General features: G+C 38.8%; 1 protein-coding gene across 1 annotated transcript in view; it reads right to left on the bottom strand.

Annotated features, from left to right (window-relative positions):
• Window positions 1–12,371, bottom strand: part of zgc:173742 (DNA topoisomerase I, mitochondrial) — a 78,791-nt gene that overhangs the window by 58,472 nt on the left and 7,948 nt on the right. The window lies entirely within an intron of this gene.

Below are 12,371 nucleotides of genomic sequence, written 5' to 3'. Positions count from 1 at the left end.
AAATTACTTATTAAAAATGAGCCTGTATTCACATCTGTCGCATAACCTAATAACAACCTCTTTGACCTACATGAGGCCTACTTCTCCACCAACTTAACAAAATATTACCATGCACTTTTGAGATCCTGCTAATACACATGCACACACACATAAATTGTCTAAACTATCACCTCCACGGAGGAGATAATAATGCAGCAAAATAAAGCTTGTTGCATCCCACAGCACTGTGCAATGGTGCTGGCATAATTACTACAAAATAACCCTTTAACGATGAGTGGGGGGAGAGAGAGAGAAGGTGTTACCTGAAGCACACAATGACTGACCACATGAATCCACACATAATTACAGAAATTAACAACATTATAGCAACAGCAATTAGAATACTGCAATTTCAGTACTTGGAAATACAAATAATTACACAACCAACAAAAGTTTGGGTTTCCCTGCAAACAAAGGGAATGTTTGGCCAGGAAAATAGTTCAAATTAGGAAATATTCACTTCAGCAATGTTCTCCATTGCTTGAAATAACACTTGGTTGGGATGAAATGGAGGTGGCGGGGGGTGCAATGCACTGTAACACATAAAGGTTGAACTTGCTTTCTGAATTCACATTACAAGCTGCAACAGCCCAGCAATAAGGTATTGCATTAGCCAACTGACTCAAATTATTTAAAGGATGATGGTCAATGACCAAAAAAAAAAGTCAAGCATTTCTTATAATACTAACACAGAGAGCAATGCTGAACAAAACCCAACTTTCTACTTCCACATGGTATGAGCAAGTGTCCCTTTAAACTGATTTAAATACAATTTCAAAATGCCCATCAGTGCATCAGTGCTCGAGCATTCACTGACATTCGAACCATCTGTGTATGTGTGTGTGTGTGTGTGTGGGGGGGGGGGGGCTGGGCTGTCAAAGTTGGCACCCTTTGAACTCATGCAAGAGGTTTGAGAAACAAACTTGTATCCCAAAAATCTTGGGTGAGGGACAATTTTGTATCCACTGCAGAGCGAAGGTCATGTGCGCGCACACACAGAAGGACCCCATTTAAAAAGCTCTGCCACCATGGCAGCAGGGGCTATAAACAGTCCATGAGCCAGTCATCGATTTTGACCTAATCGGTACCACTTAAGGGGAGTAAACAACACTTACAACCCAGCCTCAGTGTACCACGACCTACCCAAAAATCTATGGTAGCCATCCCAGGGTGGTAGCTATAGCCAGGTAGGGGTCAATGAAGGGTTACACAGAGGTCAAAATTTTAAAATGCACCAATCGTGTTGAAAAACATACCACAGTATGTGTCTGATTGTAACGATTCCAAAAAGGTATAGTTTGGACCAACTATGACTGAATGTTCTGGCATTATGGGGTAAAAACAGAAAAAAATTGTGACAAAGGACAGCTTCAGTTTGTATAGGGGTCAAAAGTTAAAATAACTGGAGTATGTTTAAATCTGTGTAATTCTTCATTGACCCCTACTCAGCTATAACTACCACCCTAGGATGGATATCATATATTTTTGTGTAGGCCATGGTACAATGAGGCTTAATTCTAAGTGTTGTTTCATCTGTTTAAATGATACTGAAAACCTGCTTGGCCCATGGAAAGGACTATTTTGTTGTCATTTGCCAAAGTGCTGTTGGCCCAGGACAATTTGTTAATATTGATCAGACAAGAGTAGTTTGCTAAATGATACAGTAAATGTGAAACTCAAATTACATTACTGCTTTAAAATAGACTGTAGAACAGTTTCAACAAGAAAGTGAATCAGAAAAACTACAATATTTTATATGAACCAAACTATGGACAGTGTTCCATAAATAAACTTGAAGTCTGCAATATTGCCTTATGAGTTTTATTGTCAGGTACATAGATTTGTTTTTAATGTATAGAAGTAAGTCCTATATAGGCCTGGAGTTCCACTGGGTCAGTGCTTATCCTGGTGGATACTGTAATGTGGAGCATATGAGAGCCTACAACTCCCCCTGGATGGGGCGCCAGTCCATCTCAAGGTCCCCCAGCCAAGGTCATTACCAATTGTACTGGGACAATGTTAAGTGTCTTGTGCAAGGACACAGACAGGTAGCATGAAGCACAGACCTGGCATCAAATCCCAGTCTCCAAGGTCAGGAGTCCAAGGCCCAATACCAGTACCGTATATTCTTGATTAATAGCCGGGTGTTTATTTTTTCAAACTGTGTACAGACCCAGCGTCTAAACGAGGCAGGCTCTTATTCAAGGCCGGCGAGTATTAACAAAATTCTGCTTTCTGACTGCAATGTAATTTAGAATTTTCACACATATCCCTAGGTGTGGTGAACCAAAGACAACCGCTTCACATCTGTCATGTAGCATCTAGCTAGACGTTCTCAATATCTTACAATGGGGTGGTAAGAAATGCAGTGCAAAATCAAAAACATTCCAGTGCGCCACCTACTGTTGTTTCTCTGCAACTGACATGCCGTTTCATCTTAGGAATTTAAGGTACCACTTTGCAGCACACTTAGAAAAAAGAATGACTCGATCAAATGCAATCCTTTTTAATGCACATATAACGCAAATTTTTTCATCACACCGTAACCTAAATATTGTACACAAAGCCTTATTTACAGAAGGTACGCCTGTGCCTGCTCACACAGACAATCAGCCAGGCAGAGATGTGTGATGGCTAACATAAATGACCCAGCCTTTAAACAAGACCAGCACTTAGTTAAGACAGAGTTTTGACCAGGCAATCAAATGAGGTAGGCCTGTATGTAAGATAAGGCGTTTAATCAAGAAAATATGGTATTCTCCCTTCGCCCTACCACGTCACCCTCTCCCTTCATCTTACATATTATGTCCTATGTACAGCCACCTGCTCTGCACCTTTAGTGATTATACAACTTACATGTAAAACCTTCAGGCAGAATGTTCAGATCGGGGAAACTCTTGATCTTAAAGTTAATTCCTCAAGGTTTCAATAGATTTTTTGCCTGCTTTTAATTTTGTTTAGTTCTATACTTTTGTGAGGAAACCCAACAAGAATGTACCATGATTCCAATGGAACCATGACCTCGAAGATGTAGCTTGAATTGAAATGTGAAGGGACAAAAAAAAAAAAAAAAAAAAAGTTCAATCCCATTCTGGAAACCCAGAACTCAGGACCATTAAGCAGTCGAACAATGTTCATGTATCCATCCTCTGATTTGTCTACAGAAAACTGATTGTAAAAGTGAAGTTTTGAATTAACAATAATCCTTACACTTAGTGTGTCCTATTACTTATAGTGTCTGAAAACAGTAGAGGTGCACCGATCGATCGGGCACCGATCATTATCGGCCGATCACGCCTTGATCGGTGATCGGCAAAATGCGCCGATCAAAAGGACCAATCACAACAGTGCAGGCAGTAGCGCAGGGAGCACTTGGTCCTGTCATGACACGCTTTCCTCTGTGACGTAAACTCATTTTGACTTCTGATATGAGCTGGACGGACAAGGAGAGCAGTCACCATCATCTAATGTAGTCCATGTCTGTCCAGCTCATATCAGAAGTCAAAATGAGTCAAATGGCTCTGAGAGATCTAAATAGACTGCTGTGTAATGAATGGAACCACACTGCCATCTAGTGGATATCCAGTGTGCGTGAGTGTGTATTTGTGAATCAGTAGGCATTTTGATTTTGTTTAATTTTTTATTTTTTATGAGTGTAGAGGTACAGAGAGTACAAAGAAGCTTTGTTCATTTGATTTGCTTATATTGTGAACTGCCATGATACTGGAATTGACAACTAAGTTCGAAAAAAAAAGTTGATTGAATTGATTGATTTGTTTGTGGATCTGTGGATTTCGCGAAAAGAATGTCTCAAAATTACATCACAGAGGAAAGTGATGAATGCATGTAATTGGTGATCCACAAATGCTGAAAGTCAATTCACAAATACAATTTCCAGTTTTACAAATGTAATTTTTTTTTTTTTTTTACAAATTAAGTTTTATATTTGCAAATACAACATTATTTGCAAAGACCAATTTACAAGTCACAAATATGAAATTTGCATTTGTGGATATCTGAACACATTTGCAAATCAATGATTATTTGTAGATCACCCTGTGTGCATTTACAAATATTAATGAGACAATTTTAACCCCATAGAATGAGGGCTGTATTTTACATTCTCAATGTATTCTCTGTAGGCTGTAACCTGAGCAACATGAAACATGGGAAAAAAGCTTGCTGGTAGAACAAAGTCAGTGTAATAAAACAAAAGTTGGCAGTTTATTCTAGTGTCTTTATTTGAATGCATTTTTTTGTTTTCATCATTAAGTTCTAATGCAAAAATAGTCCTATACATTTAGACCTATATTCTTATTTTGGGCATGATCCAAATATGTACTTGATCGGTGTCGGCCTTGATTGGTATCGGCAGATCAAAATTTCAGTGATCGGCCTAAAAAATCCTGATTGGTGCACCTCTAGAAAACAGCATAGTTATTTTTTTTTTTAAAAGGCTTGCATCTCCTAAATGGTTTCTGTAGTATTTTCAACTCCACTGTGGTGGTGTACAGAGGCAAAATTATAAAAACAGCATTACTGTCCAAACACTCATGGACCCGACTGTACTTTTAGGCAAAATAAATAATTGCCATCCATTTTCTATTTTTTGTTCATATGCCCTCCTAAATTATTTGAAATTTTAATACTCATTTTAACACAAAACAAAAGCATCCTAAAAGTTAGCTTGTTTACTGAAGCAGAACAATGATCCTTCGTTATTCATGTGAAAAAGTAGTTGCCTTCTTAGACTTAATAGCTGGTTGCGTCATCTTAAGCACCAACTTATATATATATATATATATATTCATACACATGCACTCAAGATTCACATGGTGTACTTTGAAGCAAAACAAAAAGAAAACACTATAAGAATACCAAAGTAAAATCAAATATTACATACCTAAAAACATGAACCATATACCAAATAGAATAAATAGGCAGCTAGGTTAAAAGTAAATAAAACCATTCATTTACACATATCTGTAACACCATAAATCTGAGTTCATCTAGTGTAAAATCCCTAATATTGACACTATTTGCATATACGTAAAACAGCGAGGAGTTCCTCTATCTACCCAACAACAGTAGTCTGTGCATACTCATAAAAACACCTTTAAAAATCAGAGTGATGAAACTTTAATAACTCATCTGTATCGCAGTCAGCTGATTTTGCTATCAGACAGATTTTAACTTAATATGCCATTTCTGTCTAATAAAGCCTCGTCTGCCCTGGCATTCACCTTGACATTATCAGAATTTAGCATCAAAGTGACCATTTAAAAAAACTGGCAATTATTTGCTCAAGGACACTGAGTCTGTGAACAAGACCTGGTAACAAAATAAAATGTGTCATATATGGAAAATCTAAAATTCTTCTAACACATCTATTCCACAATGTTTGGAACTGAACAATATTCCTATCACTCAGATTCCATGCTTGAGCACCATAGAAATGACAACATTTGAATTAAACATGTTGACAATTATGTCCTTACTACAACTGCCCAATGTTGCAACAGCATGATTAACTCTATACACAAGATCACTCCTTTTCATTCTAATTTCTGTCTTTTCAGACATATCACTATCAAGATAATTACCTAAGTGTTTAACACACTTAACCCAAACCAGATTTTACCATCTAACTGTACATCATAATTCTCCTGTTGCTTTTTTGTCAGGATTGTACTTTATTCTCCGTTTATTATTATTTATCTTTATCTATTATCCGTATTCTCTACTGAAATCTTCACAAACAGTCAGCATAATTCTTAGACTTGATACTGTGGGTGCTAATAATGTAAAGTCATCAGCATATCCAATCGCCCCATAAAACTGACAACTAACGCAATACCTGGCACCTTTCTTCTCGGACCTGGAGAGTAACTCATCTGTGTATATACAAAATAACAATGGGGATATAACCCCACCTTGCCTAATGCCATTAGTAGTGCCAAGGTTGTCAGATACATGACGTCTCCAGTGCGTGTGCAACCTTTGTCAAACATACAAGTCAAGCATGCCTCTTACTATAATTGGCGGTAATGTCTATCTATCAAGAGGCAGAATTACCTGTCATACTGCACCCTATCAAATGCTTTGGTTGCATCAACATAGCAAGAAAATACATCTGACCCATTATTTGCATTTTACACAAAACTGTACTATGATTATTCTTAAACACAAATTGCAAATCACTAGTACGGAATTTATCTTGATACCTAGACAATATTATAATATAAAAAATCTTTGACATAGAATTACATAATGTTATGCCTCTATAATTAGTGCTTACACATGCTTTTCTATTTTCTTTAGGAACAGACTCTATTGTGCCAGCCAACAAATCTCTTGGGTGGTACCCATGGGTAAACACTGAGGTTAACAATAGCGCAATATGAATCATCAGTCGTCGACCTGACATCATCAGATATTTCAATTTCAATGTATTTTCATTTATATAGCGCCAAATCACAACAGAGTTGCCTCAAGGCGCTTCACACAAGTAAGGTCTAACCTTACTAACCCCCAGAGCAACAGCGGTAAGGAAAAACTCCCTCTGAGGAAGAAACCTCAAGCACACCAGGCTCAAAAGGGTGACCCTCTGCTTGGGCCATGCTACAGAAATAAATTACAGAAGGGTCATTCCATATGAAATCACCAAAAGTCCCAGTTTTATGGTTTTAGAATTGCCTGATTTTGATACATGGTCTGTCCATAAATTAACGGTCCTTTTTATTTTTTTTAAAAAACTATATGGATTTCATTCATATGTTTTTACGTCAGACATGCTTGAACCCTCGTGCGCATGCGTGAGTTTTTCCACGCCTGTCGGTGACGTCATTCGCCTGTGAGCATGCCTTGGGAAGGAGTGGTCCCGCCCCCTCATCGGATTTTCATTGTCTGGAAATGGCGGAATGAAAAGGACTTTTTTTCCATCAGAATTTTTTTCAGAAGCTGTTAGAGACTGGCACCTAGAAACCATTCGAAAAATTTATCTGGCTTTCAGTGAAAATTTTACGGGCTTCACAGAGAATAAGGACTTTAACTACAGCTTTAAGGACCCCTTTAAGGACGGTCGGTGCGCCACGCTGCGAGCTGCGACACAAACCACTGGATCATTTCTAAGCTGATGGCTCTGTGGATACGAGACGTCGTGTGCTCTTTCTCTGGTTATCACAAGACCTGGACATCAGCCATTTTCCGGCAGATTTCACTTTTAACAAGAGATTTTGTCATGGAAAGCTGCGAGGAGGCTTCGCGCGTCACGACCGATTCGCTGATGAAGCGAGACAAAGGAACACCTCCGTTTCGGAGTGTTAGAGGACAAGTTGGGACATGCCTATCTCGGCCTTCAGTGCTTACCAGTCGAGTGAGTATAAAAGAACTTGTGGAGAACTGGACATGTCCCAACTTGTCCTCTAACACTCCGAAACGGAGGTGTTCCTTTGTCTCGCTTCATCAGCGAATCTTCTTTTTTTTTTCAAATTCTATTTTTTGGTAATTAATGGCGTGGCCACCAGGGGGTTAATTTCTTCAACTGTACATTTTACATAAACTTTAAGACAGAATAAACAAATTCTGAAAATATCAAGTTAATATCTTTTCTAGTTTTTGATTTATGGCCAAGTAAATATGGTCACAAACTGAACACAGATGGTTAACACGGACACGCCCCCTTTTTCAAACCCCCACAGAATCTAAACGAAACAAGATACTGAGCTGCCGTCAAGACCATTCTTCTTCTCTTAACATGAGCTACAAACTATATCAAAACCAGGCAATTCTAAAACTATAAAACTGGGACTTCCCCTTATTTTGGATGATTTCATATGGAAAGACCCAGAACAATTCACAGAACACCAACAGGAAATGTTGTTGGTGCATAAGACAGGAAGGCCTCCAGCACAAATACAACTCCCATCTCTGGATGGAGCTGCACCTTAAACAGAGAGAGAGAGAAAAAAAAAAAACAGAATCTGGCATCAGAAAGACAAGAAATACAGTATAATTTGCCAGCATTAAACAACAAGAAAAACAGAAGAAATACTAAGGTGATCGCCGGCCACTAGCCCTAAGCTTCACTAAAAGACCCAGAATTTAGATAAAGTTGAGGCCGCGGCACGCTTTGTTTCCTAATAAAATGAATTAAAAGAATAAAAAGCGTAAAACAAAACTATACCAGTATGGTAGCCATATGAAAGGGAAAATATGTGCGTCTTAAGTCTGGACTTGAAAGTCTTCACAGAATCTGACTGTTTTACTGATGCAGGGAGATCATTCCACAGAACAGGGGCACAATAAGACAAAGCTCTATCACCTGCAGACTTCTTATTCACCCTAGGGACACAAAGTAGTCCTGCACCCTGAGAACGCAAAGCCCGGGTTGGTACCTAAGGTTTAATTAGGTCAGCTAGGTAGGGAGGTGCCAGTCCGTGAACAATTTTATAGACTAGTAGCAGAACCTTAAAATCTGATCTCACTGGGACAGGAAGCCAGTGAAGGGATGCCAGAATAGGTGTAATGTGGTTGAACTTTCTGCTTCGTGTCAAAAGTCTGGCTGCAGCATTTTGAACCAATTGGAGAGCCCTAATGCTGGACTGCGGTAAACCAGAAAATAGAACACTGTAGTAGTCCAATCGAGAAGAGATAAGCATCAGCCATAGACAGGATGGGACGAATCTTCGCTATATTTCGCAGGTGGAAGAAAGCAGTCCTCGTTATATTTCTAATGTGGAGATCAAAGGACAATGCAGGATCAAAAATTACCCCAAGGTTCCTCTCTCTGTCAGTGTGATGTATGACACACGAGGCTAGGCTAAGTGTTAACTGGTCAAATTGATGCCCTTGTCTCACTGGACCAAGAACCATCATTTCAGTCTTATCAGAGTTTAAAAGTAGGAAGTTTCTAGACATCCAACTTGTCACTGATGCAAGACAATCTTCTAAGGATTTTATGTGAACGAGATTACCAGCAGTTATTGGCATATATAACTGAGTATCATCAGCACAGCACTGAAAGATAATCCCAAAACGCCGCAATATGTGCCCAAGGGGTGCTATATAAAGGGAGAAAAGCAGCGGGCCTAAGACGGACCCCTGTGGAACCCCAAATTTCATGTCATTAAGGTTACAGGTGGTGTTACTGTACAAAACACAGTGAGATCGACTGGTCAAGTATGACGTCAGCCATGCAAGGGCAGTCACAGTAATCCCAAAATTACTTTCCAGCCTAGCAAGTAGAATATGATGATCCACAGAATCAAATGCAGCACTGAGATCTAACCGCACCAGAACCGTAGTGGTGTCCGAATCCATTGTAAGAAGAAGATCATTCACCACTTTAGTGAGAGTCGTCTCTATGGATTGATATTTTCTAAAAGCAGACTGCAGTGGCTCAAAGAGATTATTCTCAGTAAAATAGTCCATAAGCCGTGACATCACTTTTTCCAGAATTTTAGAGCAAAATGATAGATCTGATATCGGCCGATAGTTTTTCAATATACTAGGTTCAAGATTAGGTTTCTTAAGTAATGGTTTAATCACTGAAGATTTGAAACATTTAGGAACAGATCCAAAAGTTAAAGAAAGATTAATAATTTCCAGCACAGTCGGCCCAAGAGTGGGCCACAGGTCCTTAAACAGTTTTGTTGGTATAGGATCAAATAAACAGGTTGTGCTTTTTGCTGACGTTACAAATTTCGTCAGCATGCCTCGTGAGATACTATCAAATTCTGTAAATCTAGGTAATACCTCAGTAATGGCGCCCACCTCAATAGCAGGGTGTAGTGGCTGGGTTAAGGCATGCTGGGATACTGCTGGGATTTGACATAAAACCTTGATTACTGTCACCATTATTTGACTTTAATGCTTCAATAGCCTTAAGAACTTCACAATATTTTACAACTCTGTCCTCAACAGAAGCTTGTCCAGATTTGTCCAAATACTTATAGATGTACTTCATATTTACGGGATCAGATGGGACACTGTTAAACAATTTCATATTTACTTGCAAAATGTTGTGCTATTACTTTCCCATCACACAGACCATCAATTGTAACAGGCGCTTTAGATTTAGGCTCCATTTTGGAAACTTCACAGAAAAAAATCTCTCATATTATCGCTAACAATAGCTGCTGCCATCTTCTCTTTTCTATTTACGTCTTATTCCTCCTATTAGCATACATATATTGCTTCTTAGTAAATTTCATGACGTCATACAGTGCCCCATTTCTAGGAGAGCCTGCATCTAACCATAACTTATACCAAAAAATACAATCATCACAATGCAGTTTAATCTCTGTAGACCAACCTGGCCTACATGGTCTACCATCCTTTACTCTAGGCAATACTCTGTAAGAGCTGCAACAGCACTGTATGAGATAGTGGCAACAAGAGTCGATCTGATTTCTATGGTCCTCACTTACGCAACTAGCATCACTACAGTACATGACATCATACTTGCACATCCTATCCAAATACTGGTCCTGACATATCTGCTAAGCTGTTATATCATTTGTTATCTTATACCAATCTACATCCCTTTTGTAACTACTGTGACCATTGATAGTTCTCTGTCTGTCATAGCCCTATAACCTATCATCACTGGACTGTGATAAAATGGATTAAGAGGCTCACAGCACACATTTGCACCCTCAGTTAACCCATGTAGGGATTTACTAACAGTAAAATGATCAATACATGTGATACAGGGTCATTATATTTTTAACTTATCTCGCAGCCTGGTAACTCATGGGCATAACGGCAATGAATGCAGTCACACCACTCTTTATAATACCCATCATGCACATTTTATCTGGATACATCTAAATTCATGTCACCACCAACAATAATGTGCTTCCCATGCCATCCATGCAAAAACAGCTCACCCTAACCCTGATGAAAAGCACATGATCTACTTGTACCAGAAATTTTAACAAATTTACAAACATTACCTGTAGATTTATGCTGCAGAATAGCTAAACCACCTTTAGGTCTACCAACTAAAATTTCACAATCATGAGTAGCTGCAATACCATTAGCCAGATACTCAGGGCTCAACCCCTTAAGAACATTAAGTCTGGAATCATTTAACTAGGATTCCTGTATAAACATAACATCAGGTCCATATTTAGATAGTATTTCTCTAATGAAGCCTATCTTCTCACTGCCCATACCGGTACTGTTATATAAGACCGTTAAGTTAAAATCCATAATTTAAATACAGTTAAAATCTAAAAATGACCCATCAATTAATTATAAATTCTACTGTATTACTAGAATACACTCTACTGATTGCACATGCCTTAAAAAGAAAGTACCAATGTTTAATATTTCCATACCCCAGCAAAAATAATGATCAATGGCATCTCTTTATTAAAGATGAAATTAGATGTCAACAAGATGCAAGGTCATCTACCATCAGGGACATTTTGATGTGAAAGGTCATGCTGTGTGCTTCAGGTTTCATGACAGTCTTCAGCATAATGTTCGCTTTTCAGTTGACTGCGAACCTACATGTGTAACTGCCAAATTATTCAGTACAGCTGCACAATTGGGAAATGGAAGGAGGGAGGAAAAAAATGGTATTGTAGGGGTTTTTTGGCACTCTGCACCACTGAGCAAAATCAATAAAACGCTATACAAAGGCAAGGTGGGTCATTGCATCCACTGACATTTATGGTCTGTGGTTCTAATAGCCTTATGTTTTTCCCGATCACCACGGTGTGGTCTTAACTTTCCTCCCTGCATGAACCCCACACAACCAGCACATTCTAAATGTGAGCTTTTCTGAAGGGGGGAAAAACTCAAAAGGGAAAGATGAAAAGCCAAAATCTAGAAAGCTGTGGAGGTTTTTTTTTTTTTACACTGACATCACCTTTGAAATGCAGCTTGTATTGGGTTGGCTATGTCTATGTCTTTGAAATAATCCATTAAAAACTCTATAGAAATACTGCTGTGAGACAAATTCAAAAGCTGGGATGACAGCCCCCACCCCCCAACACACATCACCACCACCACACCCTTTCATCCAACATCCAACTACTCAAACCGTGCAATCTCATTTATTACTTTCCTGACAAATCACTGATATTTGAAGTCAGTGCCGGGCAAAATTCATTTTCTGTGCAACATCTTAACACACTGCATAAAATGAGAATGGCTTTCGTCCAGGTCCGTTGAACATCAAAACAAAAGAATTAATTTTCATCACCTCCGAAGGGAGGATGCGGGGGGATAAGATTTTTGGCATAACTCTCCAAAAAATTCGTGCCAGCTTATTATGAAGGCCTTTAAGAAGATGCAGTAAAGTATTAATCACTGTCCTA

Source organism: Thalassophryne amazonica, chromosome 8 (assembly GCF_902500255.1).
Source record: "Thalassophryne amazonica chromosome 8, fThaAma1.1, whole genome shotgun sequence".
NCBI classification, from domain to species: Eukaryota; Metazoa; Chordata; class Actinopteri; order Batrachoidiformes; family Batrachoididae; genus Thalassophryne; species Thalassophryne amazonica.
Note: the sequence above shows the minus strand (reverse complement) of the source record. Positions and strands in the feature narration are given on the sequence as shown.